This window comes from Zingiber officinale, chromosome 10B, assembly GCF_018446385.1.
Source record: "Zingiber officinale cultivar Zhangliang chromosome 10B, Zo_v1.1, whole genome shotgun sequence".
In the NCBI taxonomy this organism is placed as follows: domain Eukaryota; kingdom Viridiplantae; phylum Streptophyta; class Magnoliopsida; order Zingiberales; family Zingiberaceae; genus Zingiber; species Zingiber officinale.
Genome location: NC_056005.1, coordinates 67,091,928 through 67,102,591, shown reverse-complemented (window position 1 = coordinate 67,102,591; position 10,664 = coordinate 67,091,928).

Here is a 10,664-nt window from a genome sequence, read left to right as displayed (position 1 = left end):
ACACCTGGACACCCATCTCCCTTAAAACTTCCCGATCCTTTCTTTTCCCTTTTCACGCGGAAGCCCTAGCCGACTCTTCCCTACACCTCACTTCTTCTCTTCTCTTTGCACGCCGGAACCCTAGCCAAAGCCCTAGCCAAAAGATACTTCAATGGCACCAAGGTAACTCCATACTTCTCTAGAACTTGGCATTTCGGTTTCATTTCTCACCATATCTGTGCTTTTTGTTTCGGGTGTTGGTGGCTCCGGTGCTCACTTACTTGCCCTATTGGATCACATTGTTACACCTTAGGAAGAAACAAGTGGGTGAGGGGACCTCTAAGTCACCTGAGAAGTCTAAGTCTAAGGCTCTCTCTCGACCTCAACCATCTATATCCGGGAGATTTCCAAACCACCAGTTTGAGGAAGCCTTTAAACAAAGAACCTTTAAATTACTCCCTTGTAGGTCTGTGGATCGAAAATTCATGGACGAATTTTGTCCAACTGTGTCAGAAATCATTGCCTACTATAAACTTGATACACTTGTCTATTTAGAACGAGATATCGATTATGACTTAGTATCGGAGTTTTATAACAATCTTCATTAAACTAATGATGTAAGTTATAAAACAAAAGTTACTAAGCGGACTATTGATTTCAGTTTCTCAGCCTTCTTTGACTATCTAGGTTGCCGGAGGTGTTCCGGAAATGTCTTTTCGATATATCCTGACTTACTAGACCCCTTACCTTCACCTTTTGATGTCATATCTGACTCTATTTATGAGTATTTCTTCAGACATCCTAGACCAGGTGGGCTAGATGAATTAGATGTTGATTTTCCTACTTTTGCAGCCTTGAGATTATCTGCCCACGATTACATCCTCTTTAAGATTGTCACAAACTGCCTTCTGCCAATCACATCTAAACCCTTTTCTGAAATCCGACCATATCATTGTCTGATGCTTTATGGATTGCGTCGGCGTCTCGACTTTGACATCATGTCCATCATCTACTCTTCGATCATTTCCTATAGTGAGCCAAACAGCTTCACTGTTTATATGCCTTATGGGCATATCATTACAGATTGGCTCGAGACCCTTCAGATTGATGTCTCCAAGGGTAGAATAGTCAAGATGGTCAGGAACAGACTTAGGAAACGGGCATTTTCCAAGTCCGCATCGTGGGATGGGGACGTTCGGTGGAAGGATGGGAGAGCTCTAGGTGAGTTACCACTGGACCTCCACGAGTTGTTCTGCGCGTTCTTGCTCCTGCATCTGACGATGGAGAGGCGAGATCGATACCGCGATCGCCGGAGAGTCGCATTGATCGCACGATGAGCTGCCGAGCTCCACGGGCGTTCGGATTGACCAGCCACGATGATCTATCGCAGTTGGCGACACATCAGGCGATTATGGGATGAATGGCCAGATACCCACCTCCGCAGGATTTCCCGGGCTATCCATCCTCGAGCAGCGGCATGCCACCTCAGGGACCCACTCCTCCCGTTGATGATGCTGATGCTCCTCATGATGAGGAGGTTGATTGATACACATTGTTCTATGCTGTCATTCTGATTATCTATGTTTTGGATGTTGTTTGTTGGATATTTATGTCTGACCTGGATACTTGCTGCTTTCTTCTATTTATGCTGTTCATTTTCTTGTCTTTCTTTATGTTTCACTTCTTATTGGCTTTTAATATGCTGTTCATATGTCATGTCTTGTATGTCTCTTATTTCTTTATCACTGTCTTATAATACACTTAGAGGGTATTCTAGGTGAATTAAGAAAAAGACAGTATGGGTTAAGGGGGAGTCCTTTAACGTTTTCTTTCCCAATTCGCACCTTTTCGGTGTTTGACAAAGGGGGAGAAGGTAACTAAGTTTAGAGATAAATGAAAGTTTGTCTTAGGGGGAGGATCTTGATTCCCCTATCCTTACATGGTGTTGTATCTGTCTTAGGGGGAGGATCTTGATTCCCCTATCCTTACATGGTGTTGTATCTGTCTTAGGGGGAGGATCTTGATTCCCCTAAAATTAGGGAAATATGAACATTTCTGATCTAAACTTAAATCGTGTTGTCAAACAACAAAAAAGGGGGAGATTGTTGATACAGTCTGACCTGGCTGTTGTTTTGATGTTGACACGGATTTAAGTTTGTATCAGATAGTAATTAGACTCAGACTGATTAATGATCAAGGTTGATCATGTGGAGAGGAAAAGTCCAAGTACGGATACTTAGCACGCGAAGTCGGAGAGGGATCGGCAGCTCGTTCTCCGGACTAGGTCAGAGAGGGCTCGGTAGCTCGTTCTCTGGACCGGACGAAGTCGGAGAGGGCTCGGCAGCTCGTTCTCCGGACTAGGTCAGAGAGGGCTCGGTAGCTCGTTCTCTGGACCGGACGAAGTCGGAGAGGGCTCGGTAGCTCGTTCTCCGGACTAGGTCAGAGAGGGCTCGGTAGCTCGTTCTCTGACCTGATGAGAAGGTCGGAGAGGGCTTGGTAGCTCGTTCTCGAGGCGTTAGGGTTGATGGGAGGCTCTAAATGGACATTGGATCGGTCTGGTGACCGATCCAATGATACCTGGGATTAGCTGATCGGTCACCAGACCGATCAGTAACGAAGCAGAAGGAAACGATCAAGGCAATCCGGGATTTGTCGATCGGTCTCGTGACCGATCAGTAACCACACAGAAGCGATCTGTGGGCTATCAGATCGGGACCTGGATCAATCAGAAGGATGCGATGGGATTTAGAGCAATAGGGGGGATCGGTCCACAGACCGATCAAAATCATCCCAGACCGATCAGGGTGTGTCCTGATCGGTCCGGAAGGCTATGGATCGGTCTGTTGACCGATCCACAACAATGTCGTTTGTCTTCTGCTGTTTCTCTGTGATTTCTGATTCACCTGATCAAATCATCTGCTGTGAGATTTTTGAGTTACAGGTTGCAAGTGTCGTGCCAGTGCTTAATTTCAAATTAAGCTCCATCAGAAGAATAAGACCAAGTATCCTTTCTGCTGTATTTCACTGCAAGTGGTGCAATTCGAGCGTCAACGTTCACTGGCTGCGACAGCTTGATTCTTACTTATTGGTTCGAGCTCAGAGACACCATGGTATTGGTGTGAGTTCAGAGAACCAGATGAGGAGGAAGAGTGATTGGCGAAGCTTGAGTTGATCGCAGTGATACGATACAGGTGACAGCGATTCGGCTCTGGCTGAAGACAGTGAGAAAGCAGAGGGATAAGAAGAAGGAAGAAGAGAGGTTTTTAGGAATGAAAGGTTTTTGAAACTCTCGGTGAACCGAAGCAAGAGGCTATGTATTGTTGAGCTCTTGGCTGAGGAATTCCTTTTGTCTTTGCGTTGTGCTTCGTGGCTGTAAGTTCATTTGTTCATTCTGTCAGCCACAAAACTCTGTAAGTCTTGTGCTTTATTTCAAATCATTTCTGTGACTTTGTGGAGAGGTTACTCCACCGAGAAGGAGAAATACTTAGCCGAAATTTGTCCGGGGTGTGATCTACCGAAAGATCAAGGGATCGTCCACCTTACGGACACGCCGAGGAGTAGGGGCAAGTTATCCCCGAACCTCGTACATACTTGTGTAATCTATGGGTTGTGTTTTCTTTCCTTGCATCAGTTTTCTTTTTACTTATTTCCGTTGTACTAACAAGATTTTGTGAGGAAATTGACTGAGTTTTAGTGGAGGCTATTCACACCCCCCCCTCTCTAGCCATCCGGAGGTCCTAACAAATAGCGCTCGTGGCTTTCACTTATCATTTTCAAAAACGTTTGAGTAAAGCAACGGAAAATAAAACACACACAAGAAGACCCAAGCATTTTTACTTGGTTCAGAGTCTTGGGTGACTCCTACTCCAAGGCTCGCGATCATTGATCGCTTTCGGTGGACAATCACTATCAATCCGTAAATCTTTTACAATGTTAAAGTACAAGTACTGAATAAAGAATTGTACCGACAGTACAAACAAATGAAGAAAGTCGTCGTCAGTTGTCGGAGTCGTAGAGCGTAGTTGGATCGTTCAGAGCAACTTACAAGAGCATAGGTTGTTCAGTTTTTTGTTCCTATCGAAGCTGCTTCCCGAGGCTCCTTTTATAGCCTCTGCAGGACTGATCCAGATCCTCAAAGCTCAGGATCAGGTTTGATCCGAAGCGGATCGATCGACCGATACCCACGTTCAGTCGGCCGATAAGATGATCTCCTCCTCATCCGATCCGCTCGCTCCACTTCGATTTCTGTCGACCGATCCCTCGACTGAACCCAGTCTGCAATCTGGAAATCTGGTCCTTTTATGCTGTGGTTCGGTCTACCAATCAGCTCGTTCGGTCGACCGATCATGGCTAAGTCTGACCCTGTAAAAATGTTAGTTTCCTGCAAAACAGAGTTAGACAAATAGCAAATAAAAGAAATAAGTTGACAGCTTTTGGGCTGTCCGATTCTGATTTTGGATTTTCGACCGGAAACCCTAGGTCGAACCGACGCTTACTGTTCCCTTCGCGGGGAACGTGTCCTCACCTACTCCACTCAGGAGAACATACCTATTGCCAGTCCGGTCCTCCAGACCGACTGAACTTTCTGCCTAGGGTTACCACCCCTAGGACCTAGGGTTACCACCCCATAGGGTTTTCCGCCACCTAGGGTTACCTCCCCCTAAGACCTAAGGTTATCCCCTTAGGATTTCCACCACCTAGGGTTACCACACCCTAGGACCTAAGGTTGCCGCCCCTTAGGGTTTTCCTCCACCTAGGGTTACCACCCCCTAGAACCTAAGGTTACCACCTCTTAGGGTTTTCCACCAACTAGGGTTACTACCCCCTAGGGTTTTTCACCTGCCTAATCGCAGTTAGGACTTTCCTGCAACCGCATTCACATACATTAGATAATAAACCAACTTAACTTAAACCCTTTGACATAATCAAAACACTGGTTTGGTCGTCGGATGCTTCCCGCACTAACAGGAAGTCTATGTGGGTTAAGGACCTGACACCTGGTAATTGGAGTCGATTGGTATGGATGACCTGATATCGAGAAGAAGTTCAGGTGAGCTGATCCGATGCTAAGACAAAGTCCAAGTTGGTCTGGAGGACCGATGTTTAGCAGGTATATTGAGATAAGCAACTGGAGTAGAGCGACGGAGAGGTCATGTTCTAAGAATGGACAAACCCTAGGTCGCTGATCTAATTAAAGAAACTAATAAGTTTCCAAGTTGAGATCAGGACAAGTCTTACTGTCTTTTCTTACTCATGCATCATTATACTACTGTGCTAACTATGTGCCACAGGGATATTATTTTTATATCATCGAACTAACTCTGTTTTGTAGAAGCCGAAGGGATTGGTCGACTAACCTCCTGTTCGGTTGACCGAATAAAGCTAATGTTGAAGAATTTAGATCGCGCAGAACAGACTTGGAAGTTAGGCGAATCGGTTGACCGAACCCAGGGATCGGTCGACTGTACCTAATTTGGTAACACATAGTGGCAGATCAAATTTCAGCAAAGAAGGAAAACAAGCGGATCGGTCGACCGATCAAGGTTATCAGTCAACCGAACTTTTAATGGTATTAATGACATGAAGAGCGGATCTCGGCGAAGAAGGAAAGTTGATTGAGCAGTCGACAGGTAGGGAGATCGGTTGATCGAATAGATTAATTGATCAAACGTCTTATGGGTCAATCGGACGAAGCTTATAAAAGTAAGCCTTGAGCACCGAGCTGAAGCAACTTTTCAGTATTCCATTATTCTACTGTGGTGCTGTTTATGCTACTTCTAATCTTCTACTCAGCATGCAAGCTACATCACTAAGAAGCTCCAAAGATCTTCATTGTTGTATTGTTAGTATTTTTATTTATCTTGCATTTTATTGTATTAACTTCTCTGTACGCATTACCTCTTCTCTAGAGTTTTCAGAAGGAATAATATTATTGAATTACCCAATGGTATAATCAAGTATCACGGGTCTTGGAGTAGGAGTTGACTTTGGATCCGAACCAAGTAATCAAACGAGACACTTACTTTACCTTTACTTTTTTATTCGCTGCTTACTTTAATAACAGATAAAGTTTTTAAAATGAATGATATTCATCCCCCCCCCCCCCCCAATCATATATATCTTTTCGATCCTTCACCTATATCCACAAACACCGTAAATATATTATAGTTGGCTATGAGGCCATGGATTGCCAAAGCATCATCATGCGGAGTATCGACTCCTTCTAAGTGTTAGGGCTCAAAGCTTATAAGAGGGCCCCTTTCTATGCTAGTGCTAACATTGTAATTTTTCAGGCTTGCCCATGAGCCTTCCTTGTATGATGGGAGTCACCATTAGTGGATCCACCTAAGATCATGCTAATGTTACCTGCCGAGATGACATTTTCTTGACCACCTTGGTGATGGTCTTGACGACCATATTGGCGATGGTCCCGGTGATCCTCACAGTGGTGGTCTTTGCATATATAAATTGAAGGTTTCTACGTCAACGATGTTGACAATCATCCCGTTGATTGTCTAGGCATCTCGGAGAGTGGCGTCGAGGGGATCTTGAATCCCACAGGTTGGGTTGATTCCCCAAGTCCTCGCATGAAGGATATCGTATCTGACGAGCCAGCTCCTCTCCCCACCTGGTGAAGCCCTTATACCTTGATGTCATTCATCTATAACTCGACAGACTTCTTGAGTGAAACGTCGGCATTCTTGTGTGTCATGTGAGTACGATTGGTGATAGTTACTGAAATGAACTACTCCTAAAGACCCTTGGTTCTTCTCGATTGTGTCTATGGGAATTGTATTTACAGCTTGTATTGGCCTTCTTCTCTACGGATTAGGATATAAGTGAGACCTTATTTTTCATTGGAGGCAAAAGAGGTTTTTTATCCGACTGGAAGGAATCAATGGTATATGTTGGGACCGAAATGTCCAGTAGAGGGGGGGGTGAATAGAGTTTTGTCGTGCTTGCTCGTTCTTGCTTCATCTTGATAATGTGCAGCGGAATACAAAGACAAAACTAAACAAAACACTCACAACGCTAACACCTAGGGTTTACTTGGTATCCACCTCAAGAAGAGGTGACTAATCCAAGGATCCACACACAACACGCTATCTCCACTATGAAAACCTCCTTCTCGGTTGCAGCCGGAGGCGGAGAAGCCTCGTACAACACTCACACGCAACACAACACAAATACAACAAGAAGAAACAAAAATACAACGCAATACACTCTTCTTCTTGCTTACTTGTTGCTCATCGTGGCCTCTTGAACCTTGGGGATGCACCCCAAGAGCCTTCAAGAACTGGCGGAGAAGCTCGGAGAAAATCGCTGTAGATCGCAGTAAACTCGCGCAAGAAAGTTCACAAAGAACTACGGAGAAAACGCTCCGCCCAGGCTTTAAACAGTGTTCCCAATCGATCCAAATAATCCCCAATCGATTGCCATGTCAGCACCCAGCAATCCCAACCGTCCATCACCTGCAACCTGCTTAACGGTCACTTCCCAATCGATCGACTGATCGATTGGAAACATCTGGATCGATCCAGAAGCATTCTGTGCTTCTCGCGATCGCGCGTGAACACTCCTACCCAATCGATCAACCGATCGATTGGCAGCTCCTAATCGATCGCCCGATCGATTAGGAAGGGCTCTGTGCTCAAGAAATATGGTCTCAATCGATTGGGCCATTCCTTCCTTCGCAGCACACTCCAATCAATCGGCTGATCGATTGGAGCCTGTTTAATCGATCGCCCGATCGATTGAACACCCTGGACTTGACTCAAACTCAAGTCTAGCCCCCCAAACCCAACTCTCGGTCAACCGTGACCTGTTGGGTTTGCACGCTTAGCATTTGGCTACTCCCGACCAACCTCGAACTAGCCTTCTAGCCTCCTCCATCAGCCTTGCATCCCTCGGATATCTCCCCATCCTTCACGCCTTGCCTTCTGGAGCTTCCATCAGCGTCATCCTAGTTGTCGGGTTCTCCTAGCCAAATCACCCTAGGACTTGCTTTGCCAAGATCACACTTGGACTTTCCAATTGCGTGGCTCCTCACCAGGACTTTCCCTTTGCCAAGATTACACTTGGACTTTTCAATTGCCCGACTCCTCACCAGGACTTTCCTTTTGCCAAGTCATACTTGGACTTTTTAATTGCCTGGCTCCTCACCAGGACTTTCCCTTTGCCAAGATCATACTTGGACTTTCTAGTTGCCTGGCTCCTCACCAGGACTTTTCCCTTTATCTAGCTATATTAGGACTTTCCAATTGCCTGATCTCACTTATCAGGACTTTCACCACCAAGCCTGGTCAACACTGACTTACTTGGATTTTCACTCTTGCCAACCTTCTTGTTGGACTTACCTTTGCCTAATCTCCAATTAGGACTTTCCCAGTCAAGTTTCCTGTCAACCTTGACCTACTTGACTTCTCTCTTGCCTAACATCTAGTTAGGACTTTCCCAGATGCCTAAACTCCAGTTAGGACTTTCCCGGTCAAGTCTCTGATCAACACTGACCCACTTGACTTGTCTTCTCATCAACCTAGTCAATCCCTTGACCATCTCCACACTCGGATGATTGCTCTAGCAATCTTCATATATTGTCAAGCTTCTTATATTGTTAAACATCAAAACTTAAATTCCGACTCAAGCTTGACTCAACTCAAGCTTAGTCAAATTGGTCAAACTTGACCTAGAAAAATTACTCCAACAGTATCTCCTTTATGTATCAATTGGGTTTCCTCTGAAAGGAACTATAGCGCTAAACATGCAGAAAGCGCAGTGAAAAAACAAGTTCCTTTCCAGAAGATCCATGTGAAAGAAACTCATATACTAAGTATTTGTTAAAGGGAGTTATACCTTTGTCGCGTGCACATGAACTCCTGACAGCTAGGATTTCAACATGATCAAGCGTCTGTGCCTCTTTCAGTATCCACACGAACAACCTTCTCGTCCGTCTCATAAACTCAAGAAGTGGAGAAGAGAACCGCCTAAGGTTGTGCTAGCAACCAAGAAAAGAGGTTTTGGTGGAGGAAAGAAGAAGAGAAGAAGACAAAATGAACACTCTTGTTCACTTGGTCGAAAATCAACAGAATTTGCCTTCTGTATTCATCCAAGGAATACCAAAGGTAATGTGTCTTTTGATCTTCCTTCATGAATTAATCTTAATCATCTTTCATAAAGAGTATTGTGTCTTTTGATCTTCCTTCATGAATTGATCTTAATCATCTTTCATGAAGAGTCTTTTGGTCTTCCTCTTACTTGGTGAATTCGAGTTCACCCAATGAGTTTAACTCATTGACCCTCATCAATCCAAATTGACTCTATGAGTCTAATTCGAATTGAACTAAATCTCCTAAACCATAAACCCTAAACTCATCTCCAAATCAACTTGTTCTTTGTGTGTAACCCAATAGGTTTTCATAACATTGGTAATGTATCCAAATCAACATTTTAGATACATAAGCAATGAGTGGCATCTAGCAATGCATCATTACTACCCAAGTGATAAGAAAGTCAAGATCCAACCTAACCTATCCATGACTATTATCTTATATGACTCAATCCCTCTATCCTTGATATATAGATTGATCAATGAGGTATAAACTGGGCATCCTATTATCAATCTTTGTGTTTCTTGATCTCTAAGTAGACACACTCATACAAATAAGATCAATATCTTATATTGGCTCATTTGAGAATGCTCATGTATTCTTGTGTCCTACTAATCAAGGGGTCTATAGATATCACCTCTATCATATAAAAGGAATAGATCTCATCTATATCACTCAGATCCCTCTGCATAACTCATTACATACCAAGTGATCGACTTTATAGTTCACCTTGTTACAGGTGATGTTTGACGATACCAAAATATACAACTCTTTATGTATGGAACCGTAGTGACTTTAGGTTTAAGAACTATTCATACTAATACTCACATGAGAGTGTTTATGATATTTATATAACAATCCATGAAATATTCTCATGGCGGGTCATTCAGTATATATTCTCTAATATATACGCATGTGTCAACATGATATCTCATATCCATGACTTGTGGGATTAAGTCATCAATAGACATACATGCTAGTCTCAATGTATTAATATTGCCCTTACATATTAATGATGAACTATTAATACTTAGGGGGCGTTTGGTTCTTTCCTAGGAATATGAATCGGAATGGGAATCATTGTATTGTGGAATAGGAATGGGTATGAGCATGGATATCACTCTTAAAATTAATGTTTGGTTAGTTGCATATTTTCTATCGGTATAAATCAAAATTTCCTTTTTTACTCTTAAAGGAAAATAACAGAAAAAATTAGATATGAGAGAAAGATGAATGTGAGAGAAAAAAAATGATGAAAGAGAATGATGAGAGAGAAAGTTTGATGAAAGAGAATGATGAGAGAAAATGAGAAAAGAGAGTGTGATAGGAGAGAACATGATGAGAGAGAAAATATGATGTGAGAGAAAGTATGATGGGAGAGGATGAAGAGAGAGAAAATGTAATGAGAAAAAAGAGGAGAGAGAGTGTGATGAGAGAGATTAAGGAGAGAGAAAGTATGGTGAGAGAAAAAGTATGATGAGAGAGAAAGTGTGATGAGAAAAAAGAGAATATTGAGTATGATGGGAGAGATTGAGGAGAGAGAAAGTATGATGAAAGAGAAAGTGTGTTGAGGAAAAA